General features: G+C 52.7%; 1 long non-coding RNA gene across 2 annotated transcripts in view; it reads right to left on the bottom strand.

The window, feature by feature from the left end:
• Window positions 1-23,021, bottom strand: part of LOC309815680 — a 188,661-nt gene that overhangs the window by 39,340 nt on the left and 126,300 nt on the right. The window contains exon 4 of one of the 2 annotated variants that reach the window (XR_014295919.1): window positions 12,558-13,081. The exons of the other annotated variant lie outside the window; for it this stretch is intronic. This is a non-coding gene — a long non-coding RNA (uncharacterized lncRNA). Of the gene's footprint in view, window positions 1-12,557; window positions 13,082-23,021 lie in introns of those variants that run through there. 2 annotated transcript variants of the gene reach the window in all.

Here is a 23,021-nt window from a genome sequence, read left to right as displayed (position 1 = left end):
GCCTTATTTTGAATCCTCCCTCCACTTTACTGGGCAATAAGACTCATGGAGAAGGGCTACAGGAAAACAGTAATCACGGGGAGATAAAAACACATCACTTTACATATCTGCATGCAGAGATCCATAGACACGGATACCAAGACCCCTGCCTATCTAGACCCCCCACCACAGACACTCCGGGGTGAAGTGGGACCAGTTCAGGGATTTCTCAGTGGTACCCCAGGAGACCCACTCCTGGATTCTTCCTCTTCACCCTCAGGAATGTTTTTCTCTCCCCATCTCTCAAAGGCCTTGGGAGGGAGGCAAAGAGGAGGCAACGATAGCTCTGTTTAGATCTTCCTAAAGATAAAAATCTGGGGCCTTCCCTGGTGGCGCAGTGGTTGAGAGTCCGCCTGCCGATGCAGGGGACGCGGGTTTGTGGCCCGGTCTGGGAAGATCCCACATGCCGCGGAGCGGCTGGGCCCGTGAGCCATGGCCGCTGGGCCTGCGCATCCGGAGCCTGTGCTCTGCAACGGGAGAAGCCACGACAGTGAGAGGCCCGCGTACCGAAAAAATAAATAAATAAATAAATAAATAAATAAATAAATAAAATCTGGAGGGGCCCTCTAGCTGGTGGACTTCCACAGCTTAAATGCCTCCTGCCCCTCGAGGCTTCTGGACGCATCCCCTCGCTGAGCTCCAAACCCACCCATGGGCTGCTCTGAGACTTTGCTAGCTGATCTCCCAGCGGCTCCTGCAGTTCAGCCTGTCCCAAACTGACTCATCCTCTTCCTCAGAAGCACCTGCTCCTCTCTCCCTAAACCCACACGCGTCTGGTCCTCTCTTCTCCCTAAACTGTTCTCATCCCTCCCTCCCTCCCCCACCGCACTGGATCAGCCCTCATTTTCTGCTTCCCATCTGGGTCTCCTCTCGCCACCTCCCTCCCAGCCCTTCGTGGTGACCACAGAACTTTTCTTAATGGGAAATTAGGTCTTAAGCCCTCAAGCTTAAAATTCTTCCCAAACTCCCCAGTGTCTACAGGATAACACCCTTGGCAGAGTGGCAAGCTCCTTCCCGATCCGGCCTCCCCTGGCCCTTCTGCTCTGACGTTGACGAGCTACTTCACGGGTCCCCAAACAGACCTGGCTCTCTCTTGTTTTGGCCCCTGTCACACCTGGTGTTGGAATGCTCACTCTCTTGAGTGACTGCTGAACTGCTCATTTTTCAGGATCCTGCTTGAGTCACATCCCCTGAGAAAGCGTCCTTCTTTAGACTTAATCACTCCCTTCTCCCGTTACCGTAGAACCTTATTCAGGTTTCTCCCGGGGTGCCTCTCCCATCGTCCACCGTGCAGCCTGGCCACAGCACCGTCACCTCCCACCTGGACTGTTGTAGATATCTCCTGACTGGTCCGGACCCCTTCCCTGGCCCTAACCCCTTCCAGGCTACTGCAGACACAACAGCCCAAGCGGTCCTCTGAAAAAGCCAGTCAACACACATCTCCCGGCTTAAAACCCTCCAGCACCTCCCATCTCACTCACCATAAAAGCTGGAGCCCTACAGTGGCCTCTGAGATCCTCCTGGCCTGGTCCTCCTTACCTCTGGACCTCCATCCCTTCTCACCTTTCCCTCTCCACCCCAGACGCACTGGCTTCCTTGCTGCTCCTGAACTCCCGAGGCCGCCTCCTGCCCCCGGGGCCTTTGCACACCCCCCAGAAACCCATTCTCATCTCCCCTATCAGCTTCAAGTCTTTGTTCCAGTCTCACCTTCTCAGGAAAGTGCACCCTCCCAGCCCTGTGAATACCGCAACCAGCCTGTGCCTTCTGATCCCCCTCACCTGCTCCATTTTCTTTTCTTATAGCACTTTTCACCTTCTACACATATTATTTAACTTATTATTTTTTTTAATTAATTTTTTTTGTGTGTGTGGTACACGGGCCTCTCACCACTGTGGCCTCTCCCGTTGCGGAGCACAGGCTCCGGATGCGCAGGCTCAGTGGCCATGGCTCACGGGCCCAGCTGCTCCGGGGCATGTGGGATCTTCCCGGACCGGGGCACGAACCCGTGTCCCCTGCATCGGCAGGCGCATTCTCAACCACTGCACCACCAGGGAAGCCCTATTTTTTAGTTTTATAGTCTGTCTCCCTTCCGTAGATGCTATGAGCCTAGAATACTGCTGACACATGGTATACACTCAGTAATCAATCAGTCAATCAAAGCTATTTATTGGTGGGCTCCCTCAGCAGTCAGTGAAACCCTAGAGCTGAAATCCATGCTCAGTCACCTTTGGATCCTCAGGGCTTAGCCCACTGCCCTGGCCACAGTGGGTATACAAGAACCATTTATTTATTGAATGAATGAATGAATGATTGAATGAATGGGGCCCTGCCCCTTTGGCTGAGGGAGAAGATCAGGGGTCTGAGCAGAGACCCCTCCACACAAACCATGCCATTGCCAAGTTGTTCCTGGGCCCCTCCTGTGCCAGGATCTCCAGCCTCTTCCTCCAGAGCCTTGCCTCTGCCCTTTCCCCTTGGGTCCAGGCCCCACTGGCTGTTTAGAAGGAGATGATAAGTTAATCTCCACTCAGGTAAGATTGCCTGAATACTGCCTAAGACCGGATGCTTTCTCAGAAAGGTTATGCATTGCAACCAGGGACAATCCCTTAACACAAAGGATTGGAGCAAAGCGGTGAAACACCAGGTGTTTCAGGCAGTAAAAGGCGTCTGGGGCCTGGGCCGAGCCTCAAGCCAGCCCTCGGGGGGAGCCTGCTGTGGCCTCTGTACAGGGTGCCTTGCCCTTCCTGGGTGTCCTCCAGAGGACAGGGACTTGCTGCTGGGGCTCAGCCCTGAGCTGAGGGGCAGTAACTACACCCTGCCGCCCCCTTACAGAGTGAGAGTGAGAAGGCATGGCAGCCAAGGCCCCAGTCTCCCTCAGCCCCTCCTGTCTCACGCTCCCTCCAGGATCTCAGGGGCTACCCAGGAGGTAAGGTGTGGGGATGAGGCTCGGCTCCCCAGGCCTGGGGCAGACCCCCAACGATGTGGGGCTTGGGGGTTTCAGGCTGTTTTTGTAACCATAGTCACGTGTTCCTTCGTGTAACCTGAGACCCCTGACATGGCATAAGCCTGCACCCCAGCTCCCGAGCCACATCTGCTTCTCATTTCCGCCCAAAGAAAATGGCCCAATTTCCATGAGTCGCTGGCCCAAGCCAAGCCTGGAGCCTCTCAGCAGCCAACCCCACTCAGCTGGGTTCCATTACTGGGGTGGGGGGGTGGAGGCTGAGAGCATTAGAGGCAACGGGTGTATCATGGTGCTGGACAGGGGGCCAGGAGGCCAGAGTGCTTGGGGTGGCTCTGTCAAGACCTCACTGTGTGTCCTTGGGAGAGTCCCTAACCTCTCTGAGCCTCAGCTTTCTCATGAGTAACACATGTGTTACTCTACTGATGGATGTATTATTAGGACTTGGGGACCAAGGCGGCTCTTTAGGGATAAAAACAACAGAATTTCCCCAAAAACAGAACTGAGAAGGAATTGGCCTGGAAACAGAACCACCAGAGTTGGCCCATGTCAGGAAGCTGGTAGGGTCCAGAGTCACTTTCCTACCTGAGCAATGGATTGGGCGACCCCCTTGGTAGTTTGGTAGAGTTTGGGCCTAAGTCCTCGTGCTGGCAGGCTAACCCCAGTTCTCAGTTCTTGGTCTAACAGCATTTATTTTTTTATTTTTTATTTTTTCGGTACGCGGGCCTCTCGCTGTTGTGGCCTCTCCCGCTGCGGAGCACAGGCTCCGGACGCACAGGCTCAGCGGCCATGGCTCACGGGCCCAGCTCCGCGGCATGTGGGATCTTCCCGGACCGGGGCACGAACCCGTGTCCCCTGCATCGGCAGGCGGACTCTCAACCACTGCGCCACCAGGGAAGCCTGAGACTCTTAACTTTTAAGACGTTCTTAAGTTGATATTTTTTTCTACTAAAATCTACAGCAAACTCCATCCTCCTTCCAACAAAGACCAGGAAGACCTTAGCAAGCGCCCTCCAGACACCTCCCATCCTCCACATTCTAAATCACAAATCAATTCCCTCTGTGGGAGCTTGTCAGTGACTCCACAAAGGGAGGTCCCCTCCTCCCATGCCACCCTGGAGAGCCCTGGTGTCACCCTGCCACCTTCGCCCTGCATGGGCCATGCCCCACCATGCCCCTGCTTCCCAGTTACCAGGCAGCACCTGAGCCGAAAGCCACAGAGGGTCTGGTAGAGGCAGAGGAGGGTGCCGCATGAGAGCCTCAGCTTTGCCCCCAGTGCACAGGCACGAACAGCAGGACAAGAGCACTGAGTACAGCTTCTGGGGACATTGTGGGGTTCTCACCCTGTGAACATGTCCCTGACAGCACCCTAAACCACCCCCTCAGGAGGCCCATTTTGTAGATGAGGAGCCTGAGACTCAGAGAGGCTCTGTAATGTGCTCAAGAACAAGAAGTCGGTAGGTCTGGAACCTCATCTTTCAGGACCGGGGATCTTTGCACCAGCTTGGTACTTACTCCTCTTTAGTCTAAGTTAAAAATCCTAGTTCTGTCACTTACTAGGAATGCGACCTTGGGCAAGTTCTCAAAGTCTCAGTTTTCCAAATATGTTTTTTAATAAATCAACTTTATTGAGGGATAATTTACACACAGTAAACGTGCAGATTAAGTGTACAGCTTGATGAATTTTGATGAACGTCTACATGCATGTCACACACCACACAATCAAGATAAAGAACATTTCCCTCACCGCAGAAAGTCCCTCCTTCTGGGCTTAGTTTTCCCATCCATAAAAGGGGCAGACAAGAGTACCTCTCTCTTGGCGTGTTAGGAAGATCAAACGAGGTAATACTGGCAAGATACTTAGCAAGGCACCTGGCGTGAAGTAAGCACTCACTAAATGTGCATTGCTTTTATGACCTCGTGCTGCATCTTGCCTCCCTGGTCTCCCCCTGGCGGCTCTGGCAGGGATCAGGGCAGGTGCTGAGATGGTGTCTCAAGCCTCCCTCATCCCAGTGTGAAGGCATCAGCCCACCTAAGAGAAGACTTGGGGTGCATGTCCTGGAAGAAACTCAAAACTTCTGTCTGCCCCAAGGAGCCCCGCAGGGCTGAGGACAGAGGAACGGGCCAGCTTTTGCCCTCAGGCTGGCCAGGAAGATAGGTACTCTGTTCTTCTGAGACCTTCCCATGTCTGTCTCCGGCACTGGGGGCAGGGCCAGCTTCATGAGTTTGCAGCCTGTCGGTCACTCAGGACTACGTGCTCAGAAGGCCCTGCACTTGGTTTAATGCTCTGATGTCACCTTCTTGCAATCTTTAATAATTTTTGAACAAGGGGCCTTGCGTCTCTATTTTACGCTGGGCCCTGCAAATTATGGAGCACGGGATGATGGCGGTGAAGGCGGGGCGAGCTGGCTGGTTTCCTCCCTAGAGAAGCTGGAGCACACCCCCTACACACGCACACACGCGCACACACACACTCACCACACACACTCACCACTTTCACTGTCCTTTCTCTGCTGCTCCCCACGGCGGGGCAACTGGAGGGCCTGGGTCACACAGAGCCCTCAGCCGCCAGGAGGCACCCACAGAATCTGGCAGCCTGCTCGGCCTGGAAACCCCCTTGGGGACAGCTCCTGTTCACAGGGCCTGTTGGCCAGGCCACCCGAATTCCCATCCTCTGACAGTCCTCTCCACCCGCCTCCGCCCGACTCCGCGGCTCAAGTGTGAAACCACAGCTGGGCACCAGCCAAGGGGGCTTGGGTTTCATCACACTCAACTTCCCACACCTCGGCCAGAGGCCAGGGTCTGATGGGGCCGCTGGCCCGAGGCCTGGGCTTGAAGGCAGAGTAGGGGTAGTTGGTGGGTCCCAGTCCCCTCAGCTTCCTATGCATCCCAGGGTGCCCTCTCTCTCGGGCCTCAGTTTCCCTTCCATGCAATCGGACAGGATTCCATAGGCCTGGAGCAGATGTCAAGGGGGCAGGGAAGGTAGAGCTCAGAGACAAAGGCATTGAGGGAGATTCTAAAACGTCACTATGCAGTGCAGTAGTCACCATGAGCCACATGTGGCTCTCTGACTTTAACTTCAATGAAAGCAAATTTAAATTTCGGTTCCTCAGCCACTCTAGCCACATTGCAAGTGCTCGACAGTGACATGTGGCTTGTCGCTGCCAGGTTGGACAGCACAGACATGGAACATTTTCATCAACACAGGAAGTTCTATTGAGATGTGTCTGCCAGTTGGGAAAACCAAGATGCAGGGAATCCTGGTAGCTTTACTGACCCTGGGGGTGGGTGGGCAGAGGGCTATGGGTGGGATACACTTGAGAAAACTCTCAGTCGTCTCTGGACCTCAAGAGTGAGGAGATGGACACGCCATAATGGAGAGTCAGAAGTCAACCTCCAAGGGGCACAGACACTCCCCAAAGGCAACTTCCAACTCCTCACTCCTGGAGTGGAGAGTGGGTTTCTGGGCCCTTCCTGAGTGACTAGAGGCCCCAGGGAAGAAGGAGGTGGCCAAAGCAGGTGTCCTTCCTAGCAAAGGGCTCCCGGAGCCATTTGCAAGTAAGAAATGTCATGGCTCCCTCCTGCCTCACCTCTAGGCTTGGGAGCACTTACACACTCTAGAACAGTGGTCTCAAACTTTAGCCTGCCTCGGAATCACCTGGAAGCTTGCTAAAGCACAGCTAACTAAATGAAAACTCGAAACACATACACTTTTTTTTTTTTTTTTTTTGCAGTACGTGGGCCTCTCACTGTTGTGGCCTTTCCCGTTGCGGAGCGCAGGCTCCGGACGCGCAGGCTCAGCGGCCACGGCTCACGGGCCCAGCTGCTCTGCGGCATGTGGGATCCTCCCAGACCGGGGCACGAACCCGTGTCCCCTGCATCGGCAGGTGGACTCTCAATCACTGCGCCACCAGGGAAGCCTGAAACACATACACTTTTACTTTGTTTATGAGTCACGCTGAAATACAGATATTTGGGTTCAGTTCACCTGAGAGTTCATTCTCGCTTGGCTTTCTGGGTAAATCACTGAAAGGTATTGGATTGGTTTAACCTGGGTCCCTTTTATAACTATAAACGGAAGCAACGGAGGGGTGATGTGGAGACCTCAGGAGAGAATGAGGGGGGTCCACGAAAGGGGAGGGAGGGCTGGGGGGAGCACTCTTTGTGCCGCCCCTGCTGAAGTCGCTCTTCCTACGCACTATCTCATCAACTCCTCACAACGTCCTTCTAAGTTGGCAAATGTGCAGCTCCGAGAGGTTACACAACCCCCGAGCAGATGCAGGGTCACTGAGGAATCAGGCTGGACTCTTGTTTCTTTTTCCTCCTCTCTCTCCAGCTCTGAATATTTTCAAATGAAATAAGCCTGGGAAGCAGGGAAGGCTGAGAGCTGTGAATACATTTTTTTGTGCTCTGGGCGCATTCAGCTTTGACAGGAAGCTTGGCTGAGTGCAGGCGTCTGAGCCCTTGCTCTCAATGGTGCTTCTTAGGCATGCCTTACACAGAACGTAAAGAGTCGCCGTTAAAAACATCGGCAGGCCTTGGTGGCCCACTCAGTCCCTGAGGCCCACACGCAGCCGGGACAAGGTGGGACTTCCCGCCTGCTCTTCCCAGCGCCACCTTCCAAGCATCTGGGGAGGGTGGGGAACCGTGGATCCTGAGTCAGGAAACCAAGGCTCAGGGACACCCGAAAGCTGGCCTCTCATTTCAGGAGAAGGACTGTCTTCAGCATCGGGGGAACTACAATCACATAGCCAGCCGTGAAGGTTCTAGAATGACCCTCATTTGCAGGTGAGGGAATAGAGGTCCCTCCAGAAAATTTCTGAATATCCTCTCCCCAGACCCTCCCTCACAAGTGGGAATGAAAGTCCCACCTCCTACTTTGTCTCTCTTCCGTCCTCTCGCCACAGCTGACCTGTGAGGAAGGCAGGGCAAGGCACGGTCCCATTTTATAGATGGCCAAGGGGATGAAGTGACCGCACAACTCATCACCGGGAGGGCTGTCTGCACCCACCTCCTGATCACACAGGCGAGCTTTGGCAGACTGCCACCCCCCACTGCCTCCCAACATACCTCCTGCCCCCTCACCAAGGCCCAGGAGCACCGCTGATTTAGAATTTCCGGCCCTTCTGACAATCTGTGTGCACAAGATGGGCTTTATTTACACCACTCTGGAGGGCATCTCCTCTACCCGTTCCTCCGCTTCATTAAGCCACTGCTCTGAAGCAGGATAAATCATCGGCCTGTAACAACCTGATTACAAACATGTTCCTGATTCCTGTCCCTTCCCTGATGGGAAGCTCATTTCTCAAAGGGTTAATTAACAGCCTTCACACAGGCCGCATTTAGCAACGAGTACAAAGCCGCACACATAAATAACGTCTGGAGCGGAAGAAGAGGGTGCAGGTGGTCTGTGACTTTGCTGTCCCGAGTTTTCTAAACCGGTGGGAACCACGTCCTGTCGGGACCCAGGGCCGTGAGTCAGGGTCAGGCTTCGAGGTGGGCCAGGCCAGAGACACTGGTGGCCAACTCTGGGCTCTGTTTGAAAGAAAGTCTTAAAGCAAAACAGAGCGCTGAGCCAAGATGTGGGAGAGAGAGGGCGGGCCTGGGCTGGGGAACGGGCCTGCTGACTGACCCGGATGGAGAGGAGCCAGGGGAGAAACCGCACCAGAGACCCAGCTCCCTGCACTTGATGCCGGATTTACCAAGGGGGGCTCCACCCAGAAAGTCAGACCCCGGGGCACAGAGTCCCGCGCAGGCCCTGCAGCCTGGGATGCCAGGAGGGCCCAGGCTAAGAGGAATTGCATGGGGCTGGGAAAAGGGCAGCAGAAAGGACAGCCCTGAGGAAGCTGGGAAAGTTCTGGAAGTGGTACAAACTGGCAGTTTTCTGCCTCCTTTGTCAGTAAGCGAAGGTTCTGTTCCTCTGCAGAGCCTTCAGTTCTCAACTCCCATGACCACGGGGACACATCTGCGATTTTATCATGGATCACACTGATTTTATCAGCAGCAACCTAGGACTCACTTTACAGAAATCAGCACTGTTGCAAGGGACCTGAAGCCAAAAAAGAGGAAAATGAAAGCCAAGAAACAGAGGGAACAATGTAAATACACACTGGACATCAATGAAAATGAGAAACAGGAAAAGGCAGAGGGAAGAAGAGGTCAGAACACAAGCTTTCGACATTCTGTCTTTTCCCATTTTCTTTGTTTCTCTGGTTCCTTATGTTCGTCCGCTCAGCCCTTAAGTGGATCCCCCTCAGCTTGGAGAGCCCCCCACCATCCTCACTCAAACCCTCTCCTCCTGGGAGCCATCTGGGGAGGCGGACAGCGGGCACCCAGAGGCTTTCCACCCTGGAGATGAGGGCGCCCCCTGGTGGCAGAGAAGAGCCCTGTCTCAGCGGTAACCCGGCTGCCTTTCCTGACCCAGGGTTGAACCTGCCCGGCTCGGGCCAGGGGCTGTTTCCCAGTGCAGGCTCAGCGCCCTGGGGGGTGAGGGAGCAAAGAAAGAGATGGGGGCCACTGGACACTGGCCTAACAGCAGGGCTCTGTGTCCAGGAGTGGCGGTTTCTCCCTGAGTAATTTTCCACAGTTCGCCCTTCTCTCTGTACAGAGTCGTGCTCACAGCACTCCTCTGGTGGCTGCCATCCTCCAGCGGGTTATTCTGGGCCAGTCACCTGCTCAGTGACGCTACCTGCTTTGATTTCTGCCCCGATCACTCATCCGGCTTTGCTTCTCAAAGCTCCCACACCCATCTCCAGGATATGGTCTCTCTGGATCCCAAGATCCCCATCCCACCCCGTCAAGGCCTAGCTCTCCGGTAGTTCTGCGAAATCCCAAAGGCATCACTGTTGCCGGGCTGAGGCCAACATTTCTGTTTTCTCAGAAGGATCAAAGCCCCATCCCAACCCTGCCAGGAGGAAGCAGTTTTGACTCGTGCAAATATCTGCAGTCCATTTGGGATTTTACTTTGGTGAGAAATAAATACACAGCCATCTGAAGATGATGGAAATATGACTTAAGTAACTTTTTGGTCAAGGCTGTTGGGCCACAGCCCAGATGGAAATAAGACCTTGTATCTCAGTCTCCCCCTGTACACTTTTGAAAAAAAGAAAAAGCAGAGGAGAAGAAAAAAAAAAGTTGGTGGAAACCAAAGTTCAAAATGGAGTGTGCTCTATTTCTTGGCCTGGGAAAGGAAAAGTAAACACCAAACAGCTACTCCATTCAAGTGTGTGTTATCTGGCTCATCCTCGCCAAGAATTCCCTCTCCTCCCTTCTCTGACCGGGAATTACTGTGCCTAGAAACAGCGCCCACGCCCACTCCTAACCCGGGGGCAGGCAGACAATGGGCCAGAAAACCAGGCTGGGCCAAGGCCTCTCCCTGCAGCCCCCAGAGGCTGTAAGATTGGGAAACACAAAGCTATTTTTAATGTCCTGTTTGTCTACCAACTGCGGCTCCATGAGCCTGAGAAACGGTATCATTTGTGGGAGATGGCATTGATTTCTTTTTTAACTTGCTCAAAGCCACATTTTCGCAACTTTCAGAAAAGCCAGAAATGCAACTTTCCAAGAGTGACCTCTTCCCTGACTTGCCCTCCTGCCCTAGGGGAAGGGCTCTCTCAGGGGTACCTGGGAAAGCAGCCCCCTGCTGCTATGCGCTGGTCAGCAGCAGGCATAGATCCAGGGCCGAGGAAATGGAATTAAAGGCCCAGACCTCCTGCAGGAGAGCCAGTGAATGAGGAAGGAGCAAGGCAGTGAGACAGATGTAGGATCAGAGAGGGGTAGCGTCCTCCACCTGTGAGGGAGGCACAGCTCTGCCCTCGGAGGGCCCGTTTGATAGAGAGGATAAGCAACCACCTGCCCTGGGGAGCCCCAAAGGGAAAAGGGTGAGAGGTCACACACAGGAAATGGCTTCCCAATAGCCATCCAGTTCCTCATAACCATGGGTGGAAGCTTTGTGTGGTGGATGTGTCCGGGGGCCAAGAGGGTGCTCCCAGGTGTGTCTACTAAGCTGAGGCAGACCTTGGACTCTGAGCCGAAAGAATCCAACTGCAATAACAAGAGCCTCTCTGTTCTTGAGACTTCTAAAGGTTTTGGCTGTGAGGGCACAACCCCACCTGGGCTCCAGAGGCCTCCCTCTACCCCCTGCCAGGACAAAGAGGTAAAGAAAGATGGATGGATGGAGAGAAAGAAAGAGATTTGAGTGAGACAGAGAAACAGAGGAAACAGAAGCATCAAGATGCAGAGAGATGGAAAGACAAAGTGAGGAAGAGAGAGGAGGTTTTTCTTTGTTGATACCCACCCCCAGCTCACAACTCAGGACAGTTGGAAGGGTGACCACTCACGAGCACTAGAATAGAGGGACACACACAGTGGACCATTTCCTTTCTCCACTGGGCCCATGGTCCATGGCCTAGAGGCGTACTGAGGGCGTGGAGTCTCCAGCCGCTGCCTGGGCACCAGCCCTACTGACCCACAAGAAGCTTCTTTCCCGGCTCCTTCCCCGCACCTGGGATGCCCACTCAGCCCACATTCACTCAGACCTTCCCTCTGCGCACTGGCTGCATGACCTTGAATGGGTCTCTTCACTTCTCAGTTCTCTCATATGCAAAAAAATGATAACACTACCTTCCTCCCTTGGGCGTTTCGAGTATTAATCGACTTAGCACACATGTGCGTGTGCATGTGTGTAGATGCTTCACACATGCCTGGCACACAGTGAGGGCTTGATAAATGGCAGCTGTAATGCATGTGGCATGTGGTCAATAAATGGTGGCTGTTATTGCTGGGATTCCCGAGAGACAGGCAGGGCTGGGAATGCTGGGGAGGAGAGAGGAGGGCAGGCAGGAGGGAGAGGCAGAGGAATCCGGCGAGAAGGGGCCAGAGGAAGGCACTGCAGAGTTAGCGGAACCATATGTCCCAAAGCTGGATGGGCCTTGAGACCACCCTGACCCACCTGCGGCACCCCGGGTGCTGACCCTAACACGGACACTACGAAGGGCCTGAGGGTGTGGGGAGCAGGGCCCCTCTGCTGATGGCTACACGTCCCTGGTTCCGCGGCTCCCCAGGCTGGGAGCGCAGGTCAGCCCCCCACCAAGCCCTGAGCCTCTCCATCCTGGGGAGGTCTTCCCTTTGGTGGGACGGTTTGGATAGCCGAGTGCCCAGAGGAGCAGAACAAGAGCCAGACAGGCCAGCAGGCGACTCAGGGCCTACCCCCAACCCCCCCACCCCCACCCAGTGCATTTGGGAGGATCAAGAAACCAAGCAGAGTCCATCATCCTGGCTGATCAGAGAAGCCAATTCTTTGTGGAAAAGGGCTCCCAGCAGCCACTTTAGCTGCCCTGGCGTCACTCTAAGGAGTCTGGTCCTCCTGTCCCAGGAAGCCCAGCTCTGGGGAGGGGACAGATCTTCGTCCCTCTTTATAACCTTCAAGAAGCCCCTCCCACCACCCACCTGAGCTGACCCAGAGCCGGCTCTGCCTCCACAGCTGCCCCTTGGGGACGCAGGTGCAGCCCTCACCTCCCTCCCAGAGAGGGACCCCAGCAGCAGCACTGCCCTGTCCCAGGAGGCAGGTAGAGGAAGGGGAGTCAGACGGTGCGGGCTGCCAGGAGGAAGTCTGGAGACCTGAGTCCTGAGTCGTAATCCCTTTAAAAAAGTCGCTCACCCTCTCAGAGCTTTATTTTCCTCCTCCAGAAAATGGGAATAATAATTTTTACATGTTGGGGGTTCGGTGAGACAGTGGCACATGTCTAACCACTGACATAACGTTCTGACCCATTCCTTTTGTGGGCGGGGAAGAGAGCAACTGGGTGTGTGTGAGTTGGCAGCCTAAAGACTGTGGCTTTCAGCACAGCTGGGTGTTTGCATTCAAACCACTCACTGGGAGGTGGGTAAAATCAAGAGGTGGGTCCTTCCAGAACCTTGAGGCTGCACGGCGGATGAGAGCGCTGTTTCTGGAACCAGATGGCGTGTCCCCTGGACTAGGTTAACTCTCCACACCTCAATTTTCTCATCTGTAAAGGGGGATGGTAAGAGCGCCCCAGGCATTTAGGTTGATGTGACGATATCCCCATGGATCCTTCAGCACAGCACCTGGCAGCAGCAAATACTCAATGCAGGTGGTCAGTGATGGTAAAGGAACAGAAGAGACACCTAGGAACTGACAGGGAGAGATTGTCAAGACGGATGTTGAGTGGAAGGCATGGTGTGTGGGATGCTACCATCTGGGCAGGGGGTGGGGAAATCAGACCACATGCCCTATTTGCTTGGATTTACAGAAGGATATTCTGGAAGGATACCTAAGAAACTAGCAAATGGGGTTACCTTGTGTTGGGAAGGTGAAAGGGGATGGGGTGGGAGCAGGGCTTTTGACGGTACACATCTTCACACAGCTCTGATCCGTCAACCATGTGAGCGAATTACCTATTGCAAAATGTTTTGAACTAAAAAAGCGTGACCTACTGGTATTACTCTGTCTGAGCTTCAGTTTCTTCCCTAAACGAGGAAGGTGATTTATGCCTCACCCACCTAACTAGGGTTTCATAGCGATTCAGACAGAGAGTGAATACACAAGTGCCCTGAGAAAGAGGCTGGGATGATGATGCTGAGGAGGAGGAGGGCAGGGATGGGAGGCACCCAATGGGGGAATCACTGAGCCATTGTACCAGGAGCTGAGCCTCACTAAAGTTGACATGCCAGCTGGACACGTTTTGCTCTGGCCTCAGCCCTTGGCCTCTTTCCTCAAACGTCCGTGGTCCAAAAGAGGCCCCTCATCCTGCCAAAAATTCCAGGGGAGGTGGCTGCAGGTGGGTGGGGCCAGGGGTAGGGCTCATGGGCACCTGCACATGACCCTTGACAGCTGGCCAGAGCTGTTGGGAGTAGGAAGGGGTCCTGGGAATGGAGTCGTGAGACGGAGGAGACACTGCCAAGGAAAAAGAGAGATTCTGCCCAGCAACAGCACAGAGTGGCTGGACCTCACCAAGGGTGCGGCTTGTGTTGCCTGGTCCTGGGCTCGGTGAAAGGAGACGGGGGGAGTCATCTCATTTATCACACCCTCACAACCATTCTAATGCCATAGACTAGATTACCATTCAGATGAGGAAACTGAGGCTCAGAGACTTTCAGGTATGTTTACAGCCAGCCACTAAGTAGCTTGGATCCAGACCCAGTCAGTGTGGCTCCATCTCAGCATCACCACATCCTACCTCATCACCCCAGACTAGGGCTGCCCACCTTCCAGGGGACCCCGTTTATAGCAGCAGAACAGAAATTACCAGAGCTTAGCTCAGAAATTGCAGCAACAGCATTGTCTGTGGCCAAAGAGCTCCTCGTCCAGGAGGTTTCCATACTAGTTAGATACCCAGAGCCCGCAGGCAAAGCCTGGGAGGGGCCAGGCTTGGGAATCCCTCCGGACCCCATGCCCCTGAAACTTCAGGAGCACAAGGATGAGAGAATGAAAGCACTTTTCATGGAATTCCAACAGGAAAACCACGAGAACATTCCTGCTCGTGGGATTCCAACAGGAAAACCAAAAGAACATTTCTCCTCGTGGGGTTCCAGCTGGGAGCCAGAGTCCATGTTCCCTGCTAAGGAGGCTGGCCAACGGGTGGAGGGGAGGGCTTGCCCCGCCCTCATCAGCGGTCCGCAGCCCCTCAGACACATTCAAAGATTCCTCTGGCCTCTCTGGGATTGGATGGGCCATTCGGGAACCGGCTTGCCTGGCTCCCAGCCCTCCTGCCTTTGCTCCTGCCACCAGCTTCCGTGCAGAACTCACAGCCCCCTGCCCCTCCAGGGGTCTTCGTAATCAGGGTGAGGACTTGCAAGCATGTAACTAAAAGCTATCTTAAACTTAATTGCTTCTTGAGATGCCTCAGTCAACAGTCAGTTGCACCTGAAGACATATGGGACACACACCTGATTCTGCCCACCCTCCTCCAAGTAGCTATGGTGCCCCAGCATCAGGAAGCTGCCTGAAGCTACATACTGGGAAGGGCCCTGAGGAACAGGACAGGTTCTTGGCCTCAAGAGACTTCCACTCTAGTGGAGGAGCTGAGAGGCACTCCAACAGGAAGTGCTTTTAGCGTGCTGCAAGAGAAATGACCATTAACCCCAGGCGTCATCAAAGTAAACCATGTTTATGAAGTACCTACCTCGTGCCAGGCACTGTGTTAGGCTTCAAGGCAGAGTGACATAGTTTGTCCTCCAAAAAAAACTATGGCCTAATGGGAGAGACCCCCAAATAAATGGCTATATCACAATGAGAGAAGAGTTACAATCAAGGTTTACTCAGGATGCAGAGAGAGTGGGGAGATCAGGGAAGGCTTCCTGGAGGAAGTGATGCTCAAGCGTGCTGAAGAGCTCAACTGGAAATGCAGTGGGACTTCAGGGGTGGGTTGGGAGGTGGCAGGTTTGATGGAAACCTCAGTAATGATGGTTAGGATCTGGGTCATGAAACAGTGATAAGACCTTAATAAAGGCAGGGAGGGAGCATGGAAGAGTAGGTTTTGGACACAGGACAGCAGACGCAGACACCAGATGGGTGGATCCGAAGGGGAGGGTTGGAAAGGACAGAGGTCCCGGAGAGCCAGAGGGGCTGTGGGTCAAGTTGAGACGTGTTCCTTCACTCAGTGAGGGAGAGAGAGTCAGCGAAGGAGGGCATGGGAGAGGGTTGCCCTCAGGAAGACAGGAGGGAATCCAGGCTTTGAGGGGGTCTCAGAGCACTGTGAGGGAAGAGTGTGACATTTGGAAAATGAAAGAAATTCAGAGTGAGATCCCTGGGCCTCTTCATCTGCAACTATCCAGACACCCCAGTCCCACATCATGGGGTGGAATGTTATGTCCCATACGAGGCCCTGGGGCCCATCCAGGCAGGCTGCCAGGGACACGGAGCAGCTGTGGCCAAGGTAGGAGGGAATGGGTCCTACAACAAGCCATCCAGCCCGTTACCAGGAGAGGCCAGGGGCAGGAATCTGGGGTCAGGGTTAAGGGAAAGCAGAGGTGACGAACCAGGGATGAGGGTAGGAACACACATGGCAGTATCAAGGTGGGGGGCCACGAGCTGAAAGCCCACAACCAGGGTCGGGGTGGGAGAGGGACAGACCTGCCAGCAGAAGGCAGGAGGGGCCTGCGGGCCTGAACTAAGTCAGGATGGGGGGCCGGGGGCGGGGGGCCGTGGTGGGCGGCGTCTAAAGCAGGGGTGTCCTGGAGCAGGCTCCTATGGGCTCCAAGAGCCGATTGTTAAATGCCAGTAATTCTGCAAGAAAGTTGTTTAAAGGTTGGCAAAATCAGCCATGGAGTATTTACACCATGGAAATCAGCAAATGCTACAAATCTGGGCTACTTGTTTTCCACTCCCAGAAAGATGGCTGATACCAGGGTTCTGGCCGTCCTCCACCGTGTGGTTTTGTGCTGCTGTGGCCTCAGCTGTAAATGACAGTTCTCAGCCCTGCCGACCATGAAGGACTGCTGGAGGGTCATATAAGAAAGTGTAGCTGGATGTGCTCTGTAGGCCAAAGCGTTGCAGAGAGAGAGAGAGAGAGAGAATTGCAAGTGGATTTCCTAGCCTCTCCCTGGATATCTGATCTAAATTTAGGTCCTTTTAGTCTATGTTGAATCCCAGCCACTGCCTTTCCTTCCTTCCTGCAGGCTCTCTGGAGGCAGCCATAAGGAAGTCCCTGCTGGAAGGCGGCTACCCTTTGTTGTTCCACCTGCGAGTTTGCATGTGTGCTTTCTGGTCAAAGTCCCCCCAAACCTTCCCTGTGCCTCCTCCAACTACCCCTTCCCTCGTGCTCAGAAACTTTCAGTGGCTCCCTACTCCTCTCCTGGTGTTCCAGAGGCCCCACCCCTGAGAGGACATGTCCTTTCACATCAGGACACCTCAGGCAAGTCCTTAACCTCTCCAGGTCTCATCTGTACCCTAAGGGTAATGTCTATAAAAGAGCCTGTGTGTTTTTCTGCAAGTAATAGAAACTGACTAACAGGGACTTCAACCATAAGAGAGTTGCCTACTAAGAAGTCTAGAGGTAGGCAGTTATCAAGCTGGCTTTGCAACTTCAAGATGCCAGCGCTCTGGATCAGGGTCCAAATTCTCTCTATATTCTCCCTTACAGTTGCAAGACGGCTGCCACAGCTCCAGATATCACATCTTAAGACTTCCTCCAAAGTCAGATGTAGGGTGATGGTCAAAGTGGAAAGAGCTCTCTTCATGTGCTTTTCTTTGATCAAGGATGAAAAATCTTTCTCAGAAGCTTTTCCATTGCCATTCCCCACAACTCCCGGCAAATTTTTCTTACGTCTTGTTAGCCAGAACTGGGTTATGTGACCATTTCATGCCCCCAAAGAGGCTGGGAAAGTGTCACTTTTTCAGCCTCTAAGGTTGGAAGAGGGCGGGGCGGGGGGGGTGGGAAGAAGTTGAGAATGGCGTTTGGGTGGTCAATTAGCGTGGTGTTTAGAGGGTAGCTGAAGATCAGACACAATGGCCATGAATGTCCTCCCTGTTGTTAGGAGGGCTCACAACCTCCCAGACCCCTGCTCTGTCCCCCAACTTGTCACCCCTGGGGCTGTAGGGGCATCCTCTCCCCTAGGGGGGCTATTCATCTTCCTCTGAAACAACAGTGAGTGAACAGGCTCAACTCCAACTAAGCAGTCGCAGGGCCAATTGTACGGATGATTCCAGGAGAAGAAGGGAGGTCTGAGTCTTGTCACAGACAATCCACAAGTCTGTATTGGCCTCTCTGTGTGCCCAGCCCAGGGTGGCAAGAACCTGTCCATTGTGTGGTAATCATCTGGGTAATGTGTAATGTATACATTCAAGCCTGCGCTGCAGACCAATGACATCAAACCACTGCTGGGGGCGCCTCTGGGCTTCCCCGTTCAGGTTTCTGTTCCCCAGCTTCTTAGCATCTCAGAGACTCTTGGATTCCCTGTCACTCCCGAGGCTGTCTTACCTTCCATTCCTCCCCAGCGGATGGCGCAGCAACAACCTGCCTGGTCTCTAGGCTTTTCCTTCCCTGGTACGACACTGGCAATAACCCTGGGCTCCCAACTGGATCTTCCTCCGAAGAGTCTCCAGCAGGAATCGGGCTCCCAGATGGGGATCACAGTGAGGGGCAGAGACTGGCTGGAGGACAGCGGGAGAGAAGAGCCACTCATACCCAAGTTAGGTGTGCCGGCTGCTTCTGAAGGCAAGTCCCTTGTTTTTTGCCAAATTTCAATTGATGAGAACGAGGAGAAACATGGCTACGCAGGAAGTGTATGAAAGCTGAGGGAGAAAGCTGCATCCCTTGGAGATCAAAACTCACAGAGATTACACAGAACACTAGAGTTAGGAGAAGTGCAAATTTTGCAAAAATACCTCCCAAAGAATGGTGGAAATTTAGAGGAATAGCTATGAGCACAGGCTTTGGGGCCTGACACGTTTTGGTTCAAATTCTAGTTCTGCTGCTTATTAGCTGAGTGATGTTTACATCAGTCAGGATAGGCTAAGTTATGCTGCAGGAACAAATAACCCCCAAATCTTAAAACAAGAAAGGTCTGCTCACTGACACAGAGCCTTGCTACATGTCTAGGTGGCTCTGTGCAGCTGCCCTCCATGTGAAGACCCTGTGGTGCCCCTCCAGATTGACACGGCCTTCTTCGACCACTGTGGAGAGGGTAGAAAACTGGGGGTCAAGCACAAGCAATTCAGTGCTGCCACTGGGAAGTGACCCATATCAGGTCCATTCACATGAAAGTCACATGACCTCATTTAACTTCAAGAGGGCTGGAAAGCACCATCCTCCCACGTTCCGGGAAGGAGAGGGGAACTAGGTGCTGGTGGGCAATAATAATGTCCTCCACAACTTTGGACAAGTAAATTAACCTGTTTCCACATCAGTTTGCTCATCTGTAAAATGGAGATAATGATATTTACCTTAGAAGGTTGTTGTGAGAATTGAATAAGATCATCTAGGCTGGCTATTCCAAGTACACAGTCCTCTTGACAAATTGATTGGTTCGGGGATGGACACATCCCAGTGATACCAATCAGGGTTTTGCTTAAGATTTCTTTATGGATGCCAGAGAGAGTTTCTCTACCTCTGAGATACTGAGCGATGAGGATCAAGAGGGCCTGAAGCTCTTGCACATAATAAGCGATTGTTATAATTTGTCTTGATAGAAAATAAATTCCAAGAACTGTGAGAGTCCCCGAACTCCATTTAACCGTAAGACTAAACTGCACCTAAGGAGGTTTCCTAAAGCAACTCCCTCATTCGGTAAAAAATATCATTTACTCCCACGGAATTGATGAAATTCAGTTAAACGGATTCATGGAGCCCCATAATTTCCCTTCATAATTTGTAACAATTTGTAATTAAATATACAGGTTAATCTCGCCACAAAATTTACAGTGCAAGAAGCGTTGCATTTAAACATTTCCCCAAGTAGGTTACATCTTGCTAAAACCTGCATTTGTCATGATGATAGGTACTTGATGAAAAAAGTTATCGAAGGACCCCAGGCTATGCCTGGCCCGTGAAGATTGATGGCGGGGGCTTAATCGTCAATCCATGGTTGTCCCTGCTGTCGCCCACATGGTCCGTGCAGAGGAGGTACCTTGATTCTGGGGCAGACTTGGCCTGGAGACCTTTCTCAAGGTCCCTGAGCCTCAGCACCTGGGGTCCAGTTCTCGCAGGCACAGAACAGCCCCTCTCCCATCCAGCAATTCTTGGGGGCCGATCTCTGGTGTTCACGCCCCACAGAACCTCCAACTCTTCTCTTCTGCAGTCCAAGAAGGCCCACACTCCCCAAAGGCCAGCCCCCTCTCCTGGCCCTACCGACAGATTCCCCGTTTAACCACCTGATGGGCACAGGCCCTCCAAATCACAGGGCAGCCCACCCCAGCCTGGCAACTTCTCCATTTGGCCGGAAACACAGACCAAAGACTGTTACTTCCCTCAGGCTGATAAGGAAAGCTCAAACCTCAAGAACTCAAAAGCTGGGCTTTCCAGAAGTGTAAAGGAAAAGGCACACACTCCCTCTTCTGTCCTGATAAGCCAGTAACCTAAAAAGTAGAAAAATGACACCCCATTTCTCGACAGGTTGTTCTCCTACTTTACACTGGCATCAGGCCCACCTGCCAAATATATCTGTGTATGGGGACAGGAGGTCCTAGCAGCTCGTGTCTAATTTGCTCACCATTTACCCCCAGTCTCTGGCTCACAACATGAGCTGTAGGTCTCAATACATACTGGATCAATAATTACTTATTAATCAGAACTCTTTCAGTGCTAAGTGACAGAAATTCAAACGGAATCAATTTTTTAAAAAAGGTCATTGGCTCTTGCAACTGGGAAAACTGAAGGCAGGCCTGGCTTCTGCGAAGACTGGAATGATGCAGAGTTGGACCTTCTCTCTGGGCCTTTGGTCTACTTTCCTCAATGTGTTGGCTTCATTCTGCCAACAGCTTCTTCTTGTGTCCTTGGGCAATGGCTCCAGCAGCCTCAGGCTCTCATCAGTCAGTACCTCCTCAACACTCAGGATCTCAGTGGAGGAGAGACTCTCCTTCCAGCAACCAAAGCCTGAATCTTAAGTGAGACTGATTGCATTATGTATCTACCCCTGAACCAATCACTTGGCCAAGAGGATGGTGTACGCCAATGGCCACTGGATCACACGCCCCCCTCTGGGTGGTGGTGAAGAGGCCCCATAAGAAATAGCTTCACCAAGAAGAGGGGTGGCTCCTCTAATAAAAATGGGAGCTATGACCAAGAAAAGAGAGAATGGTGCTGCGCAGGCAGACGGAAACAGCAGGCATCCCCTACACATAGTGTTGGGAGTTGAAGCTGGTGGGACATGTATTCAGTTAGGTTCAGTCATGGTGAGTGTATCAATTAGGGTGAGTTAGCTGCTGTAAAAAACAACCTCCAAATCTCAATGATTTAACACACCAGACTCACTCACATCACAGTCCAAAGCAGGGTGTTGAGGTGCTCTTCATGCAGTCATCTAGGGACCCCTGTTTTATTGCCTTCCTCATCCTCCAGGGCTCTAGAGTCCTCTAGAGTTCTAGTTGCACAGATGGGGAAAAGGGGAGTGCACAGAAGTACCTACAGGAAGTTTTTAGGGGTTAGGCCTGGAATTAGTATACATCACTCTGGCCGGATATCCATTGGCCAGAACTTGGTAACTGCACATACTAATTGCAAAAGAGGCTGGAAAATGTGCTCAGGAAGAAACGTACACAGAATTTGGTGAGTTCATAGTCTCTGCCAAATTGAGAGAGGGCCCCTCACAGGACCAAGGTGGGGTTTGGGAGGAGGTGGGACAGGAGGGAAGGGTGAGCTGGGCCTGGAACTGAAGGCTGCCAGCCTGTGCCCTCCAGATTTTTCACCCTGGGCAGGTCACTCTCCTTCTCTGAGCCTCAGTCTCCCCATCTGTCAAATATAACCCCCTTTAAAATGCTATGCAAGCATTTTTTGCTTCTATGATTTACCCCCTGCCTAAAGCCTCCATAGCCTTTCCCAGCAGAGTTTCTAAGATCTTATAACTCTGACCTCCACTTTAACTTCACTACATCCCCCCATCCAAGTCCTTCTTTTCCCCCTTCTCTGCTTTATTTTTCTCCATAGCACCTATTATCACCTGATATACCAAGTGTTTTTCTCATTCATTCACCATCCCCCTGCATGAGAATATAAGCTCCAAGAGGGCACAAATTTCTGTGTTTAGTTCACTGCTGTATCCCAAGTACCTAAAAGTGCTTGGCATATTGTACGTACTTAGTAAATATCTGCTGAATGAATGAATGAATGAAATTTAAAACTTTTCTCAGAGGAGAGGGTTGTCTAAAATTCATAACAGAGCAACACTGCCATCTGGTGCCAGACACTTGAATTGCAAGCACATAGTCTGGGTGGTTGCGGGGTGGGGTACAGAATCCAGGAACAAGACTTGTCAAATCAACCCTACTTCATTGCTTCAAACACCACGGTCTGACTTTGGGTGTTTGGATGGCTCAACAGGCCCATAGGGTCTGATTTGCTGTCCCATGTGTGCTTCCCTCCTGATCACTAGATGTGACCTCACTAACCATTCATAAGGTCCTCAGATGCACCAGGCACTCAATGCTTGCTCTGACACTGCTAAAATATGGGCAGTGCTATCTCTTCAGAAGACGAAAGATCAGAAAAAAAGATTCCATTCCTGAGAGAGGATGAGAGAATACATGAGGTGAGACCAGTAAGAGGGACCAAAGGAAGAAGAAAAAGCCATTGGGAGAAGCCAGGACACTAGGCCCTACCTCAAACCTGACCTTGCATTCACTTTGGTTTCCTCATTTGTAAGATGATGGCGATGGACTAGATGAGCCCTAGCGCATACAGGTAGCCCAGCCCTAAAGTCCTTGAGAAGGCACAGAGAGGGTCATGGGTGGCTCCAATCTCTAGAGTTAACATCTAGAAAGAGAGGTAAGTGACTCGTCCCCTGGTCAGAAGCTGGTGTCCTCAGTTGGACACCAACTGGGGGTCTCCTCATTACTAGGCAATTGTCTCAGTGCTGTGGAGGGCCTCTCCTCTCCAGGGGAGGACCTGGCTGTTTAACCCACTTTCCCTCTCAGAACCTCACCCAGGCTTTGGCCCAGCCTTGGTGGGTGTGGCCCAGTGCCCTTAGTGTCATGGCAACCAGGAGCCCACTCCCTGCTCCCCCCTGGCCCCAACACACACACACCATGTTTTGTTTGCATTGCTCCTTTCAACAGCCTGAGGATTCAGTGCAGTTGATCTCTGATTTCCTTCAGCAAGGTTTGCTCCTCCAGTTCCCTCAGTTGGGTTGGCTGCCTTGGGGGATGAAGGGAAGTGGCTCTAGATGGACTTCTGTCCCTCCTTCCATAGCCTTGCCCATCGGCACGGAGCAGCCTAGGTGACTCTGCTGATATCCACGGACCTTTCCTTCTGGCTTCTGCCACAGCTCAGTCCAGCCCAGATATATGGAGCACCTTCCAGGAGTGTGTGGGATTTTGAGATAGCTTGGGCCTCTGATGCCAAAGGGCTGCATG

The sequence above is a fragment of the Mesoplodon mirus genome (genome assembly GCF_964341445.2).
Source record: "Mesoplodon mirus genome assembly, chromosome: 14".
In the NCBI taxonomy this organism is placed as follows: domain Eukaryota; kingdom Metazoa; phylum Chordata; class Mammalia; order Artiodactyla; family Ziphiidae; genus Mesoplodon; species Mesoplodon mirus.
Note: the sequence above shows the minus strand (reverse complement) of the source record. Positions and strands in the feature narration are given on the sequence as shown.